At 31.5% G+C, this 21397-nt stretch overlaps 1 pseudogene; it reads left to right on the top strand.

Annotated features, from left to right (window-relative positions):
• The first annotated feature begins 12102 nt into the window (after positions 1-12102).
• LOC116146206 lies at positions 12103-14884 on the top strand (annotated as a pseudogene).
• The last annotated feature ends 6513 nt before the right edge of the window (positions 14885-21397 follow it).

Below are 21397 nucleotides of genomic sequence, written 5' to 3'. Positions count from 1 at the left end.
TTTACCGGTTATCCCTCCACAAATTTCTTCACTGCTTTTGCAGGCTTAATTGAAGCAAACCCAAACAACTTGATTGTCTTAGCCATTTCGTCAAAACTATTTCAACTGCAGTCCATATCCAGCACAAAAGTTAGTACTCTAACAGATTATTTAGGCATATATTACTTAAGAACAATGTGAACACAAAATGAACTTTTTGAAGCAATCTTGTCAGTTACTTCATTATAAGCCAAAAAAGTCTAAGGAACTACGTGTCATTCACTCATATCCACATTTATGTATATACTATCATTGGTAAACGCCTAAAACCTTTGGCAATTTGAGTAATTAAGATGTAGAAAATGAATATAATTTCTTGTCTGTAGGTACTATCTAAAACAACATGATAAAACCATTCATAAGTTCATTAAACAGTTCTCCAAAGCAAGTCATCAGTAACCACCCATACAAAAAGGAACTAACAGACTGATTTAACAAGGTAGAGAAATGAACAGACTCATAAGAACTCTAATAAAAAAAAAAGGCATCAAATTCACTGCAACATATAAACTAGCTTATACATTCCACAAAGTAATTTCTGTAAAGCAGAGGAATTAAGAAAGAAGAGATAGAATTTAAGAAGAAATTTACTTACAAGTGCTTGCAGAAATATCAATAAACAATGAACACTCTCTCGCTCTGTGAGATCAAAGGTGATCAAGTGAGAATCAAATGGTGATCAAGTAAGGTATTATATAGAACAAAAGAGGAACACTATTACTAACTAAAGGCATTATGTATTTCCTTGTCTAAACAGAGTGACCTGAAACTGAAAGTAGAAGGAAATTTCCTTTGGATGGCATGCTTTTGCTGACATGGGCATATTGCATATGACATTGGGTCCCACTGGGTTCAAACTCCATGTGACGACACGTTTCAACATCTTATTGGGCTAATAAGAGTCATTTCCAAGGAAGTTGTTAATGTAATTACAAGTCGATGGAGTGTAGCACACGTATGTTTGTAAGGTTCTTCAAAGTCTTCATTGATTGACTTGCACTGATCAGATGTAAACGTCTCCATAGGGCGATAGAGAGCTCACTGCTTTTTTTTGAAGATTATTGGGATTTGGGTAGTGATGAAATCAATCAAGTTCTGGAATGTTCTAAAGCACAAAAGATTCGAACCTCGTATAGAATGTGGAAAAAAATGCATGAGTGAATGATTAACTACGCGGTTTTGAATACTTTAAACGAAAGTGAAAGAAACAGAGAAGTTTATTGAAGAAACTAAATGTATAGGAAAAGAGAGTTGAGGCATGACTGGGTGAAAAAGCGACAATGATAGGTTACGAGGATAATTCTAAGAAGAGGATAAAAGTGATAAGTTTTGGATGTGATATCTTCCGCGTCCCCATGCCATAGAAGAAAAGAAGAGTAGTGGAAAAGTGGATTGGGTTTGGATGTGTGTTTCTCAGGTACTCCCAAGGACCCATCATCATAACGTCTTATGGATTAACTGTCTCTCAAAATTAATGCTATTTCTCTTGGGATATTGTGGCTTACGTAAAATTGTATGTCTTAAACAAAAAACAAAAACTATTTAATAAATAATGAGTATGAAGTCTATATCCGAATCAATTCAAGATTAACTTCTCAGAATCTATGGCATCAAAACCAAATCCTTCAGAAGATAACTTTGGGCTGAAGCTATGGGAGCCATGGAGGAAGGAGAAGGAGATGGCGTTTTGGCTCGGGCAGAAGTGAACCTGGAACTTTCTCTGAATGCCTGCATACTTTTCTCCAAGTTTTTTATAAGTAGCATTTTCTGAAAATCAATTTGGGTGCAGTGTATGGTGGTTGACAAGTACCGGACCAAGAAAAACCTACACGTAGGTGTTGTGTCTATTGTTAACTTGTCGCCTGAACCAATGTTTTCTTCAGACAAAATAAACAGTAAAACATATTAGTTTGTAATAAATGATTTGCATAAAATATTATTTTATTTATATTTGTAGTAGAAAAATGAGTATTCTGATCTAATTGATTTTTGAATTATATGTTAATATTTTTAATATTCAAATAATTTTTTATTTGTAGTTGTTAATTTATTGAAATTTCCCCTAATTATTTTATGTTATGCGCACATGAAAGTTCATGGGCGCCCGTCATTCTATTCTAAAGTAGGAAGAATTTAGATGAGCTGAACAAAACGTACAACCAAAAATAATAATAAAAACCTAAATTATTTATTTATTTTCTAGAAAAGTATAAGTGATTTATTAGGTTTTGTAGAGTGTTATAGATCCCAAGAATTAGTTAGATTTATACAAACTGGTTAAGTCACCAAAAAAAAAAAAAAAAAAAAAAAACATAATCTCTTATTAAAGTTCAAAAATACGTTTTAAACTAACATATAAATGAAATTAATGCAATTATGAAGTAGATAATAAGAATCTAGAACACAGATTACAGTCTTAATTACACATTAATTAATTAATTATATATCCATATATAAATATAATGTCAATTAGAGTATGTCATCTATGCCTATAAATACTGGGTCTCTTCCATGTTATAAACCATCAACCGCAACTTGTTGCACAATCAAGTTTAGTCTTAATCATGGAGATAAAGTCGCTCTCATTCGTTCTCTTGCTCTTGGTCCTATTGCTTTCCGGTAAGAATGAACTAATCTTAATCTCACTATGGAATGTATTAATTTATGCATGCATTTCAAAGCTCTTTATATATAACCATTATATATAACATTGGTTACAGCTGAAGCTGCTGATGAAGAATATTCTACTTCTTCTGCGAAATCTCTAGAGGGATCAAGATGTTATAATAAACATCATCATCATCATCATCACCATCATCACCATCACCATCATCACCATCATCATCATGGTAAGGCTCCTGCCCCCACTCCACAATCTCTAGAGGGGTCGACTCAGTCTTTTCATGATGATACGTGTTATAAAGCTCTTGCCCCCGCTCCACGATCTCTAGAGAGGTCAACTCAGTCTCTTCATGAGGATGAGGGTTATAAAGCTCCTGCCCCATCTCCATATTCTATAGAGGGGTCGACTTAATCTCTTCATGATGATGTGTGTTATAAAGCTCCTGTCCCATCAGTTGAACCTCCAGAAGTCAAATTGAAAAGTTTAAATCTACCTCGTCCATTAAAATTAAGATGAAGTAGCTGGCTAGTTTTGTAACTCATGGAGATGAAGTAGCTGGCTAGTTTCATAATAACAAACATATATTTATTCCGGCCTTATGCAATTTTGATATTGAGCCATGCATGCATATTCGACCTCTTATCGGCTCACTACAACATAATTATCTATATTTACCAAATGCATCGGCGACGAAAGCCTTTACATTTACCTGTCCGAAATCCATCGCCTACGCAAAGTTGCAGCAGAACCACCTCAATTCTTCGCCATGAAATTAAAGGGCACAAGCAAATGTGAATCGATATATTGTTTAGTTATTAGGTCAGCATTTTTTTTTTTTTTTTTGTCTAAGTATCAGGTCAGCTTCATTAAGTGCTTAACCCCGTTTTTTATTAGCTATCAACTTTGTTATTTTTCTGTCATTGTTCTTGTAATTACTTGTGTTCTTAAGATACCCTAATTATGACCATTAAGTATTAATGTAATATTAATAAAACTTAAGGCTATAACTTCAAGTGAAAATTGAAGATGAAAGTCTTCTTTCATATTGCAAGTTGCAACAGACTTAAAAATGAACATTACATTCCTGAAATAAGTTTCTTTATTCAAAATTAATAAACTTAGAACATTAGTTTATGATCAAAATGGAAAATCTACTTATTATTTAAAACACTCTCTTTAGTTGTAATACCATCATCCTGTTGCGGAGCGTCACCGGAAGAATATTTCCCATAAATGAATCTACAGACTGATGATCTTCCACCGTACCTTACCACGGAGCATTATCGGTGGAACCTATCCAAGAAATGCATCTTTAGACATCAAATAATCATCTAACATGTTGTCAATACTCAATAGGCTTCAATATGCCTATAAATACAAGCCCAATATGTCTCCACTACACATCTCAAGAAGCTCCATGGATCTTCTTTCTCTATCTTCTCCGGGTTCTTCATTCTCAAATCCTATTCCAATGAGAGAAGCAACGAAGAATGTGAGTTTTGTTGTAATCAGATTAGTAACTTACCAGAGTTTTGCTACCCTTCCATCCACATCCATCCACCTGCTGTTCATGTCCAACACTTATTAGATATACAACTTGAAAGGGAAGATTCTAGGAAGTATGTGGGACTAAAATTAACGAAACAGAAAGCTTCGCCAAGGATGTATGGTTGGTCTTTTCCTCAACAAAGTTTCAGCATTGAGAATGTGAGGGATGAATAAACAGATCTTTTCGTTGTATTGACTTTTAAATTTCCTGCTTCTTTATTTTTAAACTCTAAAGAACAGACTCTTAGAGTCAAGAGAGTTCTGATTTTATTTGTAAAATTCAGGATACTTAACATAGTTCAAATATTAAATTAGCTTGCTCAGTAATGTTGACTGTAGAATTGGATTATTATTTTCATTAATAATAGTATGTGATAACATATGGCTTTCACACTTCACAAAAAATGCAATTTATATGCACAAATAAATTTCCCGTTTATCAGAAAATTAAACTAATGATCTCGAATTCGAAAATCGAATTGATTACTTATGACTAGCTACACTCTTGACATCTTATCCTCAACTCTTGATCATGAACAGAAGAACTATTGAATTTATATCAAAAACCTTGAAGCCTGTAGAGGAAGGTATAAGTTTAATTATCATAGTTGAAGTTTGACTCCAGGGTCTTTTCTAGTCTCTAGAAAAACCTTCGGAGGAGTATCCCACCAACCTTGAGATGATCAAGATCTTCCTCAAACTGGGCATCCCAGGAAGCTAGCCGGTCCAACTATTTCCATTATTGATAGGAACTTAACCTTGTTTGGTGGATTAATCTGGTAAATCATTGATCCGATAAAAGAAAAATACTTGATTTTTTTCTTCCTCTTCATCATTTGTCTTCTAGATTTTCTCCTCCTAAACTAACTGAAACCAATTTTTTTTTTTGTTTTGTGTGTGTGAATAAGTCCTTCCACAAGATGGGCTTTTATAGAATATGATGAGATGGTTAGATATGATTTTATTATAGTATAGTGTTGTAATAAATACATTAACGTAAAATTTCTAACCTCATGATATGAAATCTGTAAACTAAAAACGTAACACTTGTAAAATGTATTTTTATATGGCTGTATAATAGCAATAGTCGGTCCGATAAATTGTATTATTATTAAGGGTGTGTAAATTTTCAGGCTAGAATTGCAACCAACAGTTAGTTGGGGTGTAGGTTCAGATTCCAATTCCAAATTTGGTGGAATCGATACTGTACAACTCTAGTTTTGGTTCCACACTTTAGGAACCAGAACCAGAACCGAGGTCCGGATACCCGAGGTGGAACTGATGAGTTTTGATTCTAGTTCCTAAATCTTAGGAACCTGTAGATTCTGGTTCCGATTCCAAGGGTTTGGGCTGGGTTCCCAAATCCACCCACCCCTAATTACTATGCTTAATTTATTGTGATAGTATTCATTAAAAATTATTTATTTATTTTGAATAGTTTATAAATTTTTCTTCTTCAATTGATTTAATCTATTTATGTGTGTTATGTTATATTAGCTTTTATAAGTTAATTATTTTAAGGTCCCTGACAATATTGACTTAAAAACACAGAGTGATTAATGTAATTAATCATAATCAGTTTTCATATTCAAGAGATGGTATACATATATCATATGTGCAATATTATTACTTAGGTTTAAAAGAAATTGAAGTTTTTACCTAATATGAACATTATAAATTATATTTGTTAAAAATAGAAGTCTTCACCAAATATGGAAGCGCATTTAATATATTTCTTATAAAGAATCTACACAACAGATTACTGTATTAATTACATTTATTATAAGATACTAATCCAGTATAGTATATTTAATGATTTATATATATGGCAATAAATTCAATAATTGTTAATTATTTATATTAAAGATGGAAGTTGTTAGCTAATATGGAAGTAAATTTAGTACATTTAACTTTTGAATTTCTTATACGGCAGTAAATTCAATAATTATTAATTATTTAGGTTAAAGATGGAAGTAAATTCAGTATATTTAATAAATTATTAGATAACAAAGAATCTAAGCCAAATTACATACTTAATGGCATTAATATTACAAGGTTGTAATCCTCTAATTCCATCTCAGTTTAATGAGCTTAGGACTAGGCAAATTATTTGTCCAAACGAACCAATCAAGCTTTGTCTACATGTGTTTAAGAAAAATAAATAAAGACTATATAATTAAATAATTTAAAACATATAACCTTCCCAAAATAAGCCTTTTGATTTGTAACATTAAAACGAATTTAGAACATTAGTGTAAGACCAAAACTTTGAATCTATGGTAAGGTTGGGTTGTTGTTGTTTACGGATATTATTTTCAAGAGAAAATAATGTTAAGATTGCGACACTATTTTTGTCCAAGTAAATTTTGTTTTCTATCGTTTCTCGTCTATGTTGGTAGAGATGTTGTCAGAAGAAGACATTTTTCCTACAATACCTAAAAACAAGGACGGTGGAGAGTAAAAGGTAGATGAGATTCAAGAAAGTTGATTAAGCAGTCTCAAGTTCGATTTTCCATCTAAGCATCCGCGGTTTTAAGTGAGATTGCATGGCGGTGGGTTGATATTCTAATCTCCTTCGAGGATTAGTTGAGGTATGCGTAAATTGGCCCGGACACTTTGGTTAAAAAAAAAAAAAAAAAAAGTTGATTAGATTATGATTCCATGATCCAAGTAAGGTAACATTAATCCCAAACCCTAGACCCTATAATCTCCTATTGTTACTTATGGTGGGACGTCGTCGGCAAAACATTTCCCAGAAATGGATCTCCGAATTGCATAATCTAACATATAGTATTAGTATTAATGGCATAACATATCAATGCCACTATAAATACTCGTCCCCTCTAGATTCACCATTGCATCTCAATTACATTAACCATTAAACTCATTTCTTTTGAGCTCTATGATGGAGCTTCATTCTCTATCTTTTCCAAGCTGTTCATCCTCCTCAGTAACAATTCCAATCAAAGAAGCAACACAGAATTTGATGAGTTTTGTCATAATAGGATTAGCGATTTACCAGATGCAAACACCCTTACCCTTCACATCATTGTATGAGTTTTCTTAATGAACTAGCAACTGATATCAAGTTAATGATTAATTATAATGTTTCAGGATGACTGGAAGATGAAAGTGGATGGAGTGAGATTGCTTTTGATGCTGAAATAGAATTAGAGAAAACTCCCGGAACATGAGCATGCGGAATCCTGCTAGTTGGGACTTAGGAGTTTGAAGATGTCGAATGAACACAGGAGCAATCCTTCCCTTCGACCTTCCTGCTTCTTTAAGAATTATATTGGGCCTCCAATTCTTGCACACACCACCATGTTTTGATTAATGAATTCAGGTTGAAGTAGCTAGCTGAGTAATGCTGATTGTAACAGAATTGAGACCACAAATTTTCTCTGTTTTTGTTTACAATTTAAAATGATAATCAAAAATCAAAATAAACATACGGTGCCTGTTCAGATTATATGCACAAATATTTCCCTCATTTACAAGAAAAACTGATGATGATCTGGTATTGGAAATTGGGATTGGTGTTGAAATCAGACTCCAAGGCCTTATCGTCTCTGAAAAAATCAGACTCCAAGGCCTTATCGTCTCTGAAAAAATGTCCGTATAAATATAACAAGGATTTATAGTTAATGGGGGTTAAAAGATCTAAATTGGTAAAAAAAACAAATATAAGTATTTTCGAATATCAGGATTAATAAAATATAAAAATATCTTAATAGGATCAATAAAATATGAATAATTTTAACGAATCAACATAAATTTGAATGGGATCAAAATTATTAATTACTATAAAATATATACATATTTTTAATAATTTCAGTGGGGTCAACTATCCCCACTGACTATACTTTGGATACGCCCAAAGAATTCCTGAGATCATCGAGTTCTCCTCAAATGAGGGCATCTAATGAAGCGAGTCAGTCCAAATAAATTTTTTTTTTTTTTTTTTGTTTAATTTGTAGTTGTTGATTATTTGAAACTTCCCCTAATTATTTAATGTAATGGGCTCATGAAAGCTTCATGGGCTTTTGAGTGGGCCATTAACTTAGTAGGCCCAAAACGATGCAGTAGTGGCACTGTAGCAGTAGTGGGACGATAACTGAATGGGTTAATATCACGTGCTGTACACGTGCTCAGTCATAAGAAGCATTTAGATGAGAAAACAAAAATAGTAATATTAATTATTTATTTATTTTCTACAAAAATATAAGTAATTTATTGAGGAATTGTTTCTTTAAATAGTAAATTAATAAATACAATGATATTGAGCTTATAGGATATTCAATAAACTCTGAGATTAGTTAAGGTATGTACAAATTGGTTTGGACACTACGGTCACTAACAAAAAAAAAAACATATATCTCTTATTAAAGTTCAAAAATAAGGTTACACTAACATGGAAATGAATTTAATGCAGTCATGAAGTAGTAGATAATAAAAAATCTAGAACACATATTACAGTCTTAATAGCACATTAATTAATTAATTATCCATGCTGGGGTGGATCTAGCCTAGTTTGGCCTACCCTCAAATTTTTTTTTTGAAAATATTAATATATACAATTTCTAGATTTTGACCCACCCTAAAGAAAATATTAATGGACAAAAATATTAATGTACAATTAGTTTTTATTTTGATTCACCCTAACAGAAATTTCTGGATCCGTTACTGTATCCATATATAAATATAATGTCAATTAGAGTATGTCATTTATGCCTGTAGATACTGGGTCTGTTCCATATCATGAACCATACCCCTGTCCACTGCTTATTGCGTAGTCAAATTTAGTCTTAATCATGGAGATAAAGCCGCTTTCATTCATGCTCTTGCTCTTGGTCCTCTTGCTTTCTGGTAAGAATGAACTAATCTTAATGTAACTTTGGTGAGTGTTAATTTATGCATGCATTTCAAATGTTGTTTATACATAACCATTATATATAATAATGATTACACTTGAAGCTGCTGATGAAGAATATTCTGCTTCTTTTGCGAACTCTCTAGAGGGGTCAAGATGTTATAATAAACACCACCACCACCACCACCACCACCACCACCGCCGCCGCCATCATCATCATCATCATCATCATCATCATCATCATGATAAGGTTCTTGCCCCCTCTCCACAATCTATAGATGGGTCGACTGAGTCTCTTCATGATGATGTGTATTATAAAGCTCCTACCCCCTCTCCACAATCTCCAGAGGGGTCGACTCAGACTCTTCATGATGATGTGTGTTATAAAGCTCTTGCCCCATCCGTTGAGCCTTTAGAAGTGAAATTGGAAAGTTTAAATCTACCTCGCCCATTCAAAAATTAAGACGAAGTAGCTAGCTAGTTTTGTAACTCATGGAACAATATCATTGATACACATCTAATTACTTTTGCTTGTTATGTTAATTGTGGTCTTTCCATATATATATAATAATAGTAATAATAATAATAATAATAATAATAAATGAATTTAATGCAATTATACTATAGATAATAAAAACAGATTACAGTCTTAATGACTGTCATTACTTACAAGGTAATATTCTTGTGCAGTGACCTTACTTGATGAGCTATGGACTAGGCAAACATAGTGCCAAATGGACCAATCAAGTTAGGTCTAAATGTGCTTAAAGGAAAAATAGAATAAAGAATATATATTATTATATACAATTTTGAGTTCAGGCAACTGTCATGTTAAAGATTGTGAGAGAAAGTTATGAGATTGGGTTATGAACTTATCATTACTCATTTATTTATCCTTTGTAGTTACACTCAATCCCACAAGACCCACTAAAATTACTAGTCTGAGCTTTACTTTCTCACTCACAAAATATTAATTGATCTTGGGAGCTTAAAAAATCAGCCAACAAATAAGTTCCCCTCTCCTCTCCTTTTCTCTCGTTGTAGAGAAGAGTTTAGTCTTCAAATCAAATGGTGGTGGTTGATCAATCATAAATAAGATCGAAATCCAATGGCGGACGATAAGTACAATTTGAAGAATCCGGCTGTGAAGAGTCTCACAGGAGGTTAAAGAGATGCAATCTAATCCATCAGATGATTTCATGAGCCTTCCATTCAAGGATCGTATGACTATTTCGTATAAATTTTATATATTTTCAGTATTTTTTTTTTAAAATGTTCTTGGTTTTTAAAAAATAATTAGCATAGAGATCTATTTGTTCAGTTTCAGTGGCTTGTATGGATTACTTAATTTTGTTGTTTATTTCAAATTTTTATAGATTTATTAAATAAATTTGGATTTTTTGGAAATGTGTTTTTGTTGATGTTTTGATTATTGTTGAATTGAAAAATTGGAGTCTTCCATGCATAATTTATTTATGAAAAATGCTACGGACACTGACGTTTTGCACCGAATTTTTACACCGAACGATGTATCTACTGAATTAGACAAGCCACGTATCACGTTAACAAATATTTCACGAATGAACGGTTGTCCATCAAATATGGATGACTGTCCATTGTTATTGGATGTTCGTTCATTTGAAATGGACTCCCGTCCATATTATATGGATGGTCGTCCACCTAGAATGGACGTCCATTCATAGTTTAAACTAAAAAAAATTGGCCTAAATTGTTTATGGACGCCCGTCCTCATAAGAGGACTGGCGTCCACACTGTAAAGTTTAAAAAAAAAAAATTAAAAAAAATTTATGGATGCCCGTCCATTATTCAGTGGACGGGCGTCCGTCACTGCTTAAATGGACTAAGAATCTGCTTAAATGATCATTGCAAAAACATGTTTGTTCAGTTTGGAATCTGCGTATGACCCACGTTATTTGGAATCTGCGTATGACCCACGTTATTTGGAATCTGCTTATGACCCACCTACTAACTGGACTATAGAATCTGCACTGCAATTAGTCAATTTCCATCTTTCTTCTAACCATTTTCATTAATTATGCTGCAATTACATATCCAATCATGTTTATCCTATGTATATATAACATACATGGCAATAAAATTTGCAGCATGAACTTTTTAATACACATGAGATTGCCAATGAGAGTGTCTTGTAACAACTGAGCAATCCTTATATACAGTTTTGAGCTACTTTTGAAAATCAAGAAACTCAAAAATCATTGATCCAGTTGAGGCTGTGGACATAAGTTATGAGCCATATGGAGCTGATGTTGCTACCTTCCGTGACCCAGAAGTGTCATGACTGGCAACAGGTTTGTTGGCCAATCGATGTTTGTAGCGTTTGAGAACAGATGCCAGATTCTCTTTTCCCTTTGGGAAAGCCACATCACCAGCAATAGTGCCTGTTCGTCCCTTTCGACAAGATATAGCAGTCTCTACGTCCTTAATGATGTCTAGAAGCATCGTTGCAGTTGTGCATTTCCCTCTTCTTGGTTTTGCAGTAGAGAGCAACATGTTTGTTCAGTTTGGAGCAAACGGGCTCCCCTCCCTCATTGCAGTGTAGATCCTCTTGAGGTACTCTATTTTAATCAGTTTTGCTCGCTTTTGAGTAATGCTAATTTCATTATTTTTTCTTTAAAATTTTTTGGACGCAAATGGACACCCGTCCATACAATATGAACCGGAGTCCATTAAATATGGGCAGGCGTCCATAAATATTGGACGGCCGTTTATTCACAAAAGACTCCAGCGTGATCGAGTCTGACTGGTTACCATGTCCTTCAGTACAAAAATTCGGTGTAAAATTTTGGTGTCCGTAGCATTACTCTTAATTACGAGTGATTTATTCTTTATTACTCAAAAGCAAGCAAAATTGATTAAAACAGAGTACTTCAAGAGGATATGCATTGCAATGAGGGATGAGAGCCTGTTTATTCCAAACTGAACAAACATGTTGTCCCCTTCTGCAAAACCAAGAAGAGGGAAATGCACAACTACAGCGATGGATCTAGACATCATTAAGGACGTAGAGATTGCTATATCTTGTCGAGAGGGACGAACATACATTGTTGCTAGTGATGTGGCTTTCCCAAAGGGAAAAGAGAATCTGGCATCTGTTCTCAAACGCTGCAAACGTCGATTGGCCAACAAACCTGTTGCCAGTCATGACACTTCTGGGTCACGGAAGGTAGCAACATCAGCTCCATATGGCTCATAACTTATGTCCACAGCCTCAACTGGATCAATGATTTTTGAGTTTCTTGATTTTCAAAAGTAGCTCAAAACTGTATATAAGGATTGCTCAGTTGTTACAAGACACTCTCATTGGCAGTCTCATGTGTATTAAAAAGTTCATGCTGCAAATTTTATTGCCATGTATGTTATATATACATAGGATAAACATGATTGGATATGTAATTGCACCAGAATTAATGAAAATGGTTAGAAGAAAGATGAAAATTGACTAATTGCAGTGCAGATTCTATAGTCCAGTTAGTAGGTGGGTCATAAGCAGATTCCAAATAATGTGGGTCATAAGCAGATTCCAAACTGAACAAACATGTTTATGCAATGATCGTTTAAGCAGATTCTTAGTCCATTTAAGCAGTGAGGGACGCCCGTCCATTGAATATTGGACGGGCGTCCATAATTTTTTTTTTAAACTTTACAGTGTAGACGCCCGTCCTCATAGGAGAACGGGCGTCCATAAACTATTTAGGCCAATTTTTTTTTAGTTTAAACTATGAACGGGCATCCATTCTAGGTGGACGATCGTCCATATAATATGGACGGGAGTCTATTTCAAATGAACGACCGTCCAATAACAATGGACGGTCGTCCATATTTGATGGACGACCGTTCATTCACGAAATATTTGTTAATGTAATACGTGGCTTGTCTGATTCAATGGATACGTCGTTCGGTGTAAAAATTTGATGCAAAGCGTCGGTGTCCATAGCATTTTTCTTAAAAATATACGTAATTTGATTGGTGAAGTTTTCTTTTGAAAGGGAGTCTTCCCTTTCAATTTTGGTTGTTTCTGTGCTTTATGCAAGGTTTTGGTTTTGTTAAGCTTATGGTTTTTGTTCACAGGAGAATATATTTGAATGGCAATTCGCCATCAGGGGTCCGCGTGATACTGAATTTGAAGGTGGAATCTATCATGAACGGATTCAGTTGCCTGCTGAATATCCATTTAAGCCCCCATCATTTATGCTGTTGACTGTACGGATATTGCCCTCTTAAAAAGCATTGCTCCTCATCTCCTGGTTATTCTGTGCTAGTTACCTTTTATATGCTTTTTGTTTTTCAGCCTAATGGGCGCTTTGAAACCCGGACTAAGATATGCTTAAGCATTTCAAATCACCATCCAAAGCACTGGCAACCATCATGAAGTGGTAAATTTTATTTTTCTTGGCTTTTTGTGGATGTGATTTTGAGTGGTCTTTTCGAAGATCCATTCTGTGTACAATATCATGAAGTTGGATCTATTGTCAAAGTTTTATATCTTTGAGTATATATCTTTTGAAAAGCAGTATAAACAATTGAAAGCAGTTCAAGCAACAGTGTTTCCTTTTGCAACTATTTTGAATAAAGATATATCTGTGCTTCTTGTATCTTATACAGCTTACATTTGAAGTAGCTTAGCAAATACCACTTTCTCTAAAGTCTTGTGAAGTTACGTAGCATTCATTTTATTAGTGGTGCTCATTTTCATGCAGTCAATCATTTAGCTTGATATATTCGGACTGTAGACCATTGTTAGCCTGGATAGAATTTTGTTTAAAAAACCATTGAATATTGCTGCTTCTTTAGAAACAATTCCTAGCAGATTGGTTAGATATCTGCCTCAGATTTTTCAACTTGGCATATGCACACACATCTGTTTATTCTTAATTTTTGCTCTGGGCTAAAGAAATTGTCTTTTTGTTGTGCGTACTGCCCTTGTAGCACTAATTGCATTCATGCCTACCAACCCAAATGGTGCATGGGGATCACTCGCTTATAAGAAGGAAGAGAGGTGTGTTTTGGCTATCAAATCTCGTGAAGCTGCCCAAAGATTTGGGACTCCTGAACGTCAGAAGCTCATTGATGAGGTATATTTTAGCTAAATCTTTCTTGTGTGTTTTTAACATTATGCATGATTTGGTCTAATTAACTTTTGGATGACAGATTCATGAATATATGTTAAGCAAAGGCACCCCCTGTTCCTCAACTCAGCCTTCTACACTGCTCTGAAGAAGCCCAAGAAAGTTCCCAAGATGCTGGGGGTATGCCCTCCCAGCAAGGGCTTCCAAATCCTGCTGTGGGTGAAAGGATTACTGAAGAAATTCAGGACGTTCCTGCCGATGCTAATCCCAGCCCGACAGTAGCTAGAGCATCACAAGAGGCTCCTGCCAATGCTAATCCCAGCCCTTCAGGAGTTAAAGCATCAGGAGAGATTTATGCTAGAGGCTCAAGTGATCATCTTCTGCCGCCAAGGGCAGAGATGACGGTTCAAAAACCTGCTGATGATCGCCTGTTCACGTGGGCTGCTAGTGGACTTACTATTGCAATTTTGGTTCTTTTGCTGAAGAAGTTTATGAAATCCAGTGGTCATGGTGCTGTCTTCATGGATGGATTATAGATATGCGAATGGTTTTAACAGGGTTGACTGTTTGAATTGGCATCAGTAGTTAAAAATGGGCTAAAATATTAATCACAAATTTCCATTGGATTGGTTAGTATTGTATATGAATATGATCCTTGATATATTCATCTTTATACATCCCAATGATTGTAAGTACTAAGTAATGATAATTATAATATAGTATGATTATTATCAACTCATTTTCATTTTCAATTGTAATCATTATTATAATACAGTATGAGTATCTTTCTTATTTTGACTCCTTTATGGCACCGAAATGGTAATGTACTCAATATCTAGTTTTTAAATAGTTGAAATTATTATGGAGATTTTTTTTTAAAATTTAGTGATAAAAAAATTACCAAACTATTTAATATTATTTAAACTGAAAAACAAAAAAGTTTTCGAATCAAATAATAAACATTCTCAGAAAATGTACCAAACAATTATTCTGTCTTAAAAATATTTTTTTTAAAATATACTAAACAACTATTCGGTTTTTTATCTAATTTTGATATAATTTTTAAATATTTTACCAAACATATTTTCAAATTCAAATCCAATTCGATTTGATTTATCTGAACTCAACTTAAAATACTTTTTCACATTAACATTTTTTAAACAGGTGTAACAAACAAGCCTTAGTATTTGTTCACTAAATCATTGCTTTCGCATTGAAAACATTGGCGTGCCGTGTTGGCAGTACTAGAGAGTTGTGTAGAATTCAATGAATTTTGGGACTCCTTTGGAGAGAATGATAGAATTATTTCAGTTGGGGGCCAAAGCTCTTGTTTGTGACCGGTTGCCTGTAAATTGAATGTCTCCACTTATTTTTCTTAGTTTACTTTGTGAAGACAATCTTTCATAAAATGACAAAGAAAAAGAAAAAAAACTAAACTATTTGTAAGGAAAGAAAAAATGTTATCTTTCATTCGAAAAAAAGGCTAACCACCAAGTATGGAATAGGTCCCGCCTACATTAATGTTTATAGTCGTGTTTTGATTCAATTGTATATGATTTCCGTTTTTGTTTAATCATAACTACAAAATTGAAAATTCAAACTTCATTATTTTATTTAGTCTTGAGATCTTAATGAGTTTTTAATTAATAGCATGAACCACATTTGATATTTCTTTGTTTAATTTGTCAATATGTATTTACATTTCAACATTTAGAAACCCTTCAATTACGTAGGACTGAAAACAAATTCCTTCTTTTTATTCATACAAGATATATATTATTAAGATATGAATTGACATATGATTCCCTTTTTTCTCTGTCTTTTAATAAAAGACGAGACTATTTACATTTTTGTAATTTAAACAATAAATTTACAGCATATGTCTTTTTTTTTTCTTTTTTTTTTTTCAATGAAAGACTTGACAACTAATTTTATCGTAAATTAAAGGATGAAAAGTTGTTGGCCATTCAATTTATTCCATTTTTTGATTGAGATTTTTGTGACTAAAAAAAAAAAGAAATTGGCGAGTAATCCATGAGGAATTCATCACCTCTAAGTTTGTGATCTATCTTTATCGAGTTTGTCAAGATATATTTTAAAAAACATTTAAAAGCTCTTCAAATATGTAGGTTAAAAAGAGATTTATTTTTCTATCAATACATTATATATATATTGACATATCTTTCTGCTTCTTTGTCTTCAAATAAAAGACACGAAAACTAACTTTTTCACAAATTAAACAACAAAGATTCAGTGGTTGTCAAATTTCATTATTTACTTGAATTTGACGATGCAACCAATTTATATATATTGAGGTCATATATGATTTCTATTTTTGTTTAATCATAACTACAAAATTGAAATCTCAAATCTAATTTTTTATTTAGTCTTAAAATCTTAATGAGCTTTCAATTAATAGTGTGAATTGAACGACATTTGATTTTTCTTTGTTTAATTTGTCAATATATATTCGCATTTCAACATTTAAAAACCCTTCAATTACGTAGGGTTGAAAACAAATTCCTTCTTTTGTCCATTCAAGGTATATATTGACATATGGTTCCCTTTTTTCTCTATCTTTTAATAGAAGACTTGATAGTTAGACTTGACCACTATCATTTTCGTAATTTAAAGGAAAAATTTGCAAGATGTCTTATATATATATATGAAAGACTTGACAACTAATCTTATCACAAATTAAAGGATGAAAAGTTTTTGGCCATTCAATTTATTCCATTATTTAATAGAGATTTTTGTAACCAAAAGAAGGAAATTTGCAAGTGACCCATAAGGAATCCATCGGCTTGAGGTTTATGATATTTCTTTATCTACTTTGTCGAGATATATGTTGATATTTCAACATTTAGAAGCCCTATATATATATATACACAAAAACTAACATTTTCACAAATTAAACAACAAAGATTAAGTGGTTGTCAAATTTTATTATTTACTTGAATTAGATGATGCAACCAGCTTATATATATTAAGGTTATATATGATTTCTATTTTTGTTTAATCATAACTACAAAATTGAAATCTCAAACCTAATTTTTTATTTAGTCTTGAAATCTTAATGAGCTTTCAATTAATAGCGTGAATTAAACGACATTTGATTTTTCTTTGTTTAATTTGTCAATATATATTCACATTTCAGCATTTAGAAACCCTTCAATTACGTAGGGTTGAAAACATATTTCTTCTTTGTCTATTCAAATTATATATTGTTAAGATATATATTGACATATGATTCATTTTTTTCTTTGTCTTTCAATAAAAGACTTGACCATTATTTTTTTTGTAATCTAAATGACAAATTTGCAAGATATGTCATTTTTTTTTTTAAAACGAAAGACTTGACAACTAATTTTATTACAAATTTAAGGATGAAAAGTTTTTGGCCATTCAATTTGTTCCATTATTTGATTGAGATTTTGTGACCAAAAGAAGGAAATTTGCGAGTGACCCATAAGGAATCCATCACCTCGAGATTTATGATATTTCTTTATCTAGTTTGTCGAGATATATGTTTATATTTCAACATTTGGAAGCCCTTCAAATACGTAGGTTAAAAAGAGATTTTTTTTTTTTTTTTGTCAATAAGGTGTATATATATATATATATCTCCTCCTTTGTCTTCAAATAAAAGATACAAAAACTAACATTTTTACAAATTAACAACAAAGATTCAGTGGTTGTCAAATTCCATTATTTACTTGAATTTGACGATACAACTAATATATATATATATATTGAGGTTATATATGATTTCTATATTTGTTTAATCATAGCTACAAAATTGAAATCTCAAACCTAATTTTTTATTTAGTCTTGAAATCTTAATGAACTTTCAATTAATAGCGTGAATTGAGCAACATTTGATATTTCTTTGTTTAATTTGTCATTATATATTCACATTTCAACATTTAGAAACCTCCAATTAGGTAGGGTTGAAAATATATTACTTCTTTTGTCCATTCAAGATATATATGGTTAAAATATGTATTGACATATGATTCCTTTTTTTCTCTGTCTTTTAATAAAAGACTTGATTATTTACATTTTTGTAATTTAAATGATAAATTTATAAGATATGATATTTCTTTGTTTAATTTGTCAAGATATATTTTCCTCTAATCAGACTCCAATGATATATATATATATATATATTTTTTTTTTTTTTGAAAGATTTTACTACTAGTGTTATCACAAATTGAAGGATAGAAAGTTGTTGGCCATTCAATTTATTATATTGTTTGATTGAGATTCCATTCAATTTAAATCAGAAACAATAATTCCTAGTGACACAACCAGCACTGGCCTAGGGTGGGCCAGTGCCCTCCCTGAAATTTTCAAAAACATCTACAAGGTTTTTTAAATTTGCAATTACACCTTAATCAGTTTATATAATTTCTAAATTACTAAATCAATCATCAAACTCAAAAACAAGATAAATGCAATACATACATTTTCGTAATTTAAACAATAAATTTGCAGCATATGTCTTCTCTTCTCTCTCTCTCTTTTTTTTTATTTTTTTTATTTTTTTTAATGAAAGACTTGACAGCTAATCTTATCGTAAATTAAAGTATGAAAAGCTGTTAACCATTCAATTTATTCCATTATTTGATTGAGATTTTCGTGAGAAAAAAAAAAAAAAAAAAAAGGAAATTGGCGAGTACGCCATGAGGAATTCATCACCTCTAAATTTGTGATCTGTCTTTATCGAGTTTGTCGAGATATATGTTAAAAAACATTTAAAAGCCCTTCAAATATGTAGGTTAAGAAGATATTTATTTTTCTATCAATACATTATATATATATTGACATATCTTTCTGCTCCTTAGTCTTCAAATAAAAGACACGAAAACTAACATTTTCACAAATTAAACAACAAAAATTCAGTGGTTGTCAAATTTCATTATTTACTTGAATTTAACGATGCAACCAATTTATATATATTAAGGTTATATATGATTTCTATTTTTGTTTAATCATAACTACAAAATTGAAATCTCAAATCTAATTTTTTATTTAGTCTTGGAATCTCAAACCTAATTTTTTATTTAGTCTTGAAATCTTAATGAGCTTTCAATTAATAGCGTGAAGTGAATGACATTTGATTTTTCTTTGTTTAATTTGCCAATATATATTCGCATTTCAACATTTAAAAACCCTTCAATTACGAAGGGTTGAAAATAAATTCCTTCTTTTGTCCATTCAAGGTACATATTGTTATGATATGTATTGACATATGGTTCCCTTTTTTCTCTATCTTTTAATAAAGGTCTTGATAGTTAGACTTGACCATTATCATTTTCGTAATTTAAACGAAAAATTTGCAAGATACATCTTTTTTTTTTTTATATATATATGAAAGACTTGACAACTAATCTTATCACAAATTAAAGGATGAAATTTTTTTGGCAATTCAATTTATTCCATTATTTAATAGAGATTTTTGTGACCAAAAAAAGGAAATTTGCGAGTGACCCATAAGGAATCCATCGGCTTGAGGTTTATGATATTTCTTTATCTACTTTGTCGAGATATATGTTGATATTTCAACATTTAGAAGCCCTATATATATATATATATATAGATATACACAAAAACTAATATTTTCACAAATTAAACAACAAAGATTAAGTGGTTGTCAAATTCTTTTATTTACTTGAATTAGACGATGCAACCAGCTTATATATATTAAGGTTATATATGATTTCTATTTTTGTTTAATCATAACTACAAAATTGAAATCTCAAACCTAATTTTTTATTTAGTCTTGAAATCTTAATGAGCTTTCAATTAATAGCGTAAATTAAACGACATTTGATTTTTCCTTGTTTAATTTGTCAATATATATTCACATTTCAACATTTAAAAACCCTTCAATTACGTAGAGTTGAAAACATATTTCTTCTTTCGTCTATTCAAAGTATATATTTGACATATGGTTCTTGTTTTTCTTTGTCTTTTAATAAAAGACTTGACCATTATCATTTTTTGTAATTTAAATGACAAATTTGCAAGATATGTCATTTTTTTTTTTTAAATGAAAGACTTGACAGCTAATTTTATCACATATATAAGGATGAAAAGTTTTTGGCCATTCAATTTTTTCCATTATTTGATTGAGATTTTTGTGACCAAAAGAAGGAAATTTGCGAGTGACTCATAAGGAATCCATCACCTCGAGGTTTATGATATTTCTTTATCTAGTTTGTTGAGATATATGTTGACATTTCAACATTTGGAAGCCCTTCAAATACGTAGGTTAAAAAAAACTTAAAATTTTTTGTCAATAAGGAGTCTATATATAAATATCCTCCTTTGTCTTCAAATAAAAAATACAAAAACTAACATTTTCACAAATTAACAACAAAGATTCAGTGGTTGTCAAATTCCATTATTTACTTGATTTTGATGATACAACTAATATATATATATATATATATATATATGTTGAGGTTATATATGATTTCTATATTTGTTTAATCATAGCTACAAAATTGAAATCTCAAACCTAATTTTTTATTTAGTCTTGAAATCTTAATGAACTTTCAATTAATAATGTGAATTGAATAACATTTGATATTTCTTTGTTTAATTTGTCATTATATATTCACATTTCAACATTTAGAAACCCTCCAATTAGGTAGGGTTGATAATATATTACTTCTTTTGTCCATTCAAGATATATATGGTTAATATATGTATTGACATATGATTCCCATTTTTCTCTGTCTTTTAACAAAAGACTTGATTATTTACATTTTCGTAATTTAAATGATAAATTTACAAGATATGATATTTCTTTGTTTAATTTATCAAGATATATTTTCCTTTAATCAGACTCTAATAATATTTTTTTGTTTTTTTTGAAAGACTTGACTACTAGTGTTATCACAAATTGAAGGATAAAAAGTTGTTGGCCATTCAATTTTTTCTATTGTTTGATTGAGATTCCATTTAATTTAAATCAAAAACAATAATTCCTAGTGACACAACCAGCACTGACCTAGGGTGGGCCAGTGCCCTCCTTGAAATTTTCAAAAACATCTACAAGGTTTTTTAAATTTGCAATTACACCTTAATCAATTTATATAATTTCTAAATTACTAAATCAATCGTCAAACTCAAAAACAAGATAAATGCAATACATAGATTACAAATAAATAAGGTCCATGTTATACAAATTTAATT

Source organism: Pistacia vera, unplaced genomic scaffold, assembly GCF_008641045.1.
Source record: "Pistacia vera cultivar Batoury unplaced genomic scaffold, PisVer_v2 Contig474, whole genome shotgun sequence".
Classification (NCBI taxonomy): Eukaryota; Viridiplantae; Streptophyta; class Magnoliopsida; order Sapindales; family Anacardiaceae; genus Pistacia; species Pistacia vera.
The sequence above is the reverse complement of the archived record's forward strand: the minus strand, read 5'-3'. Positions and strand labels throughout refer to the sequence as shown.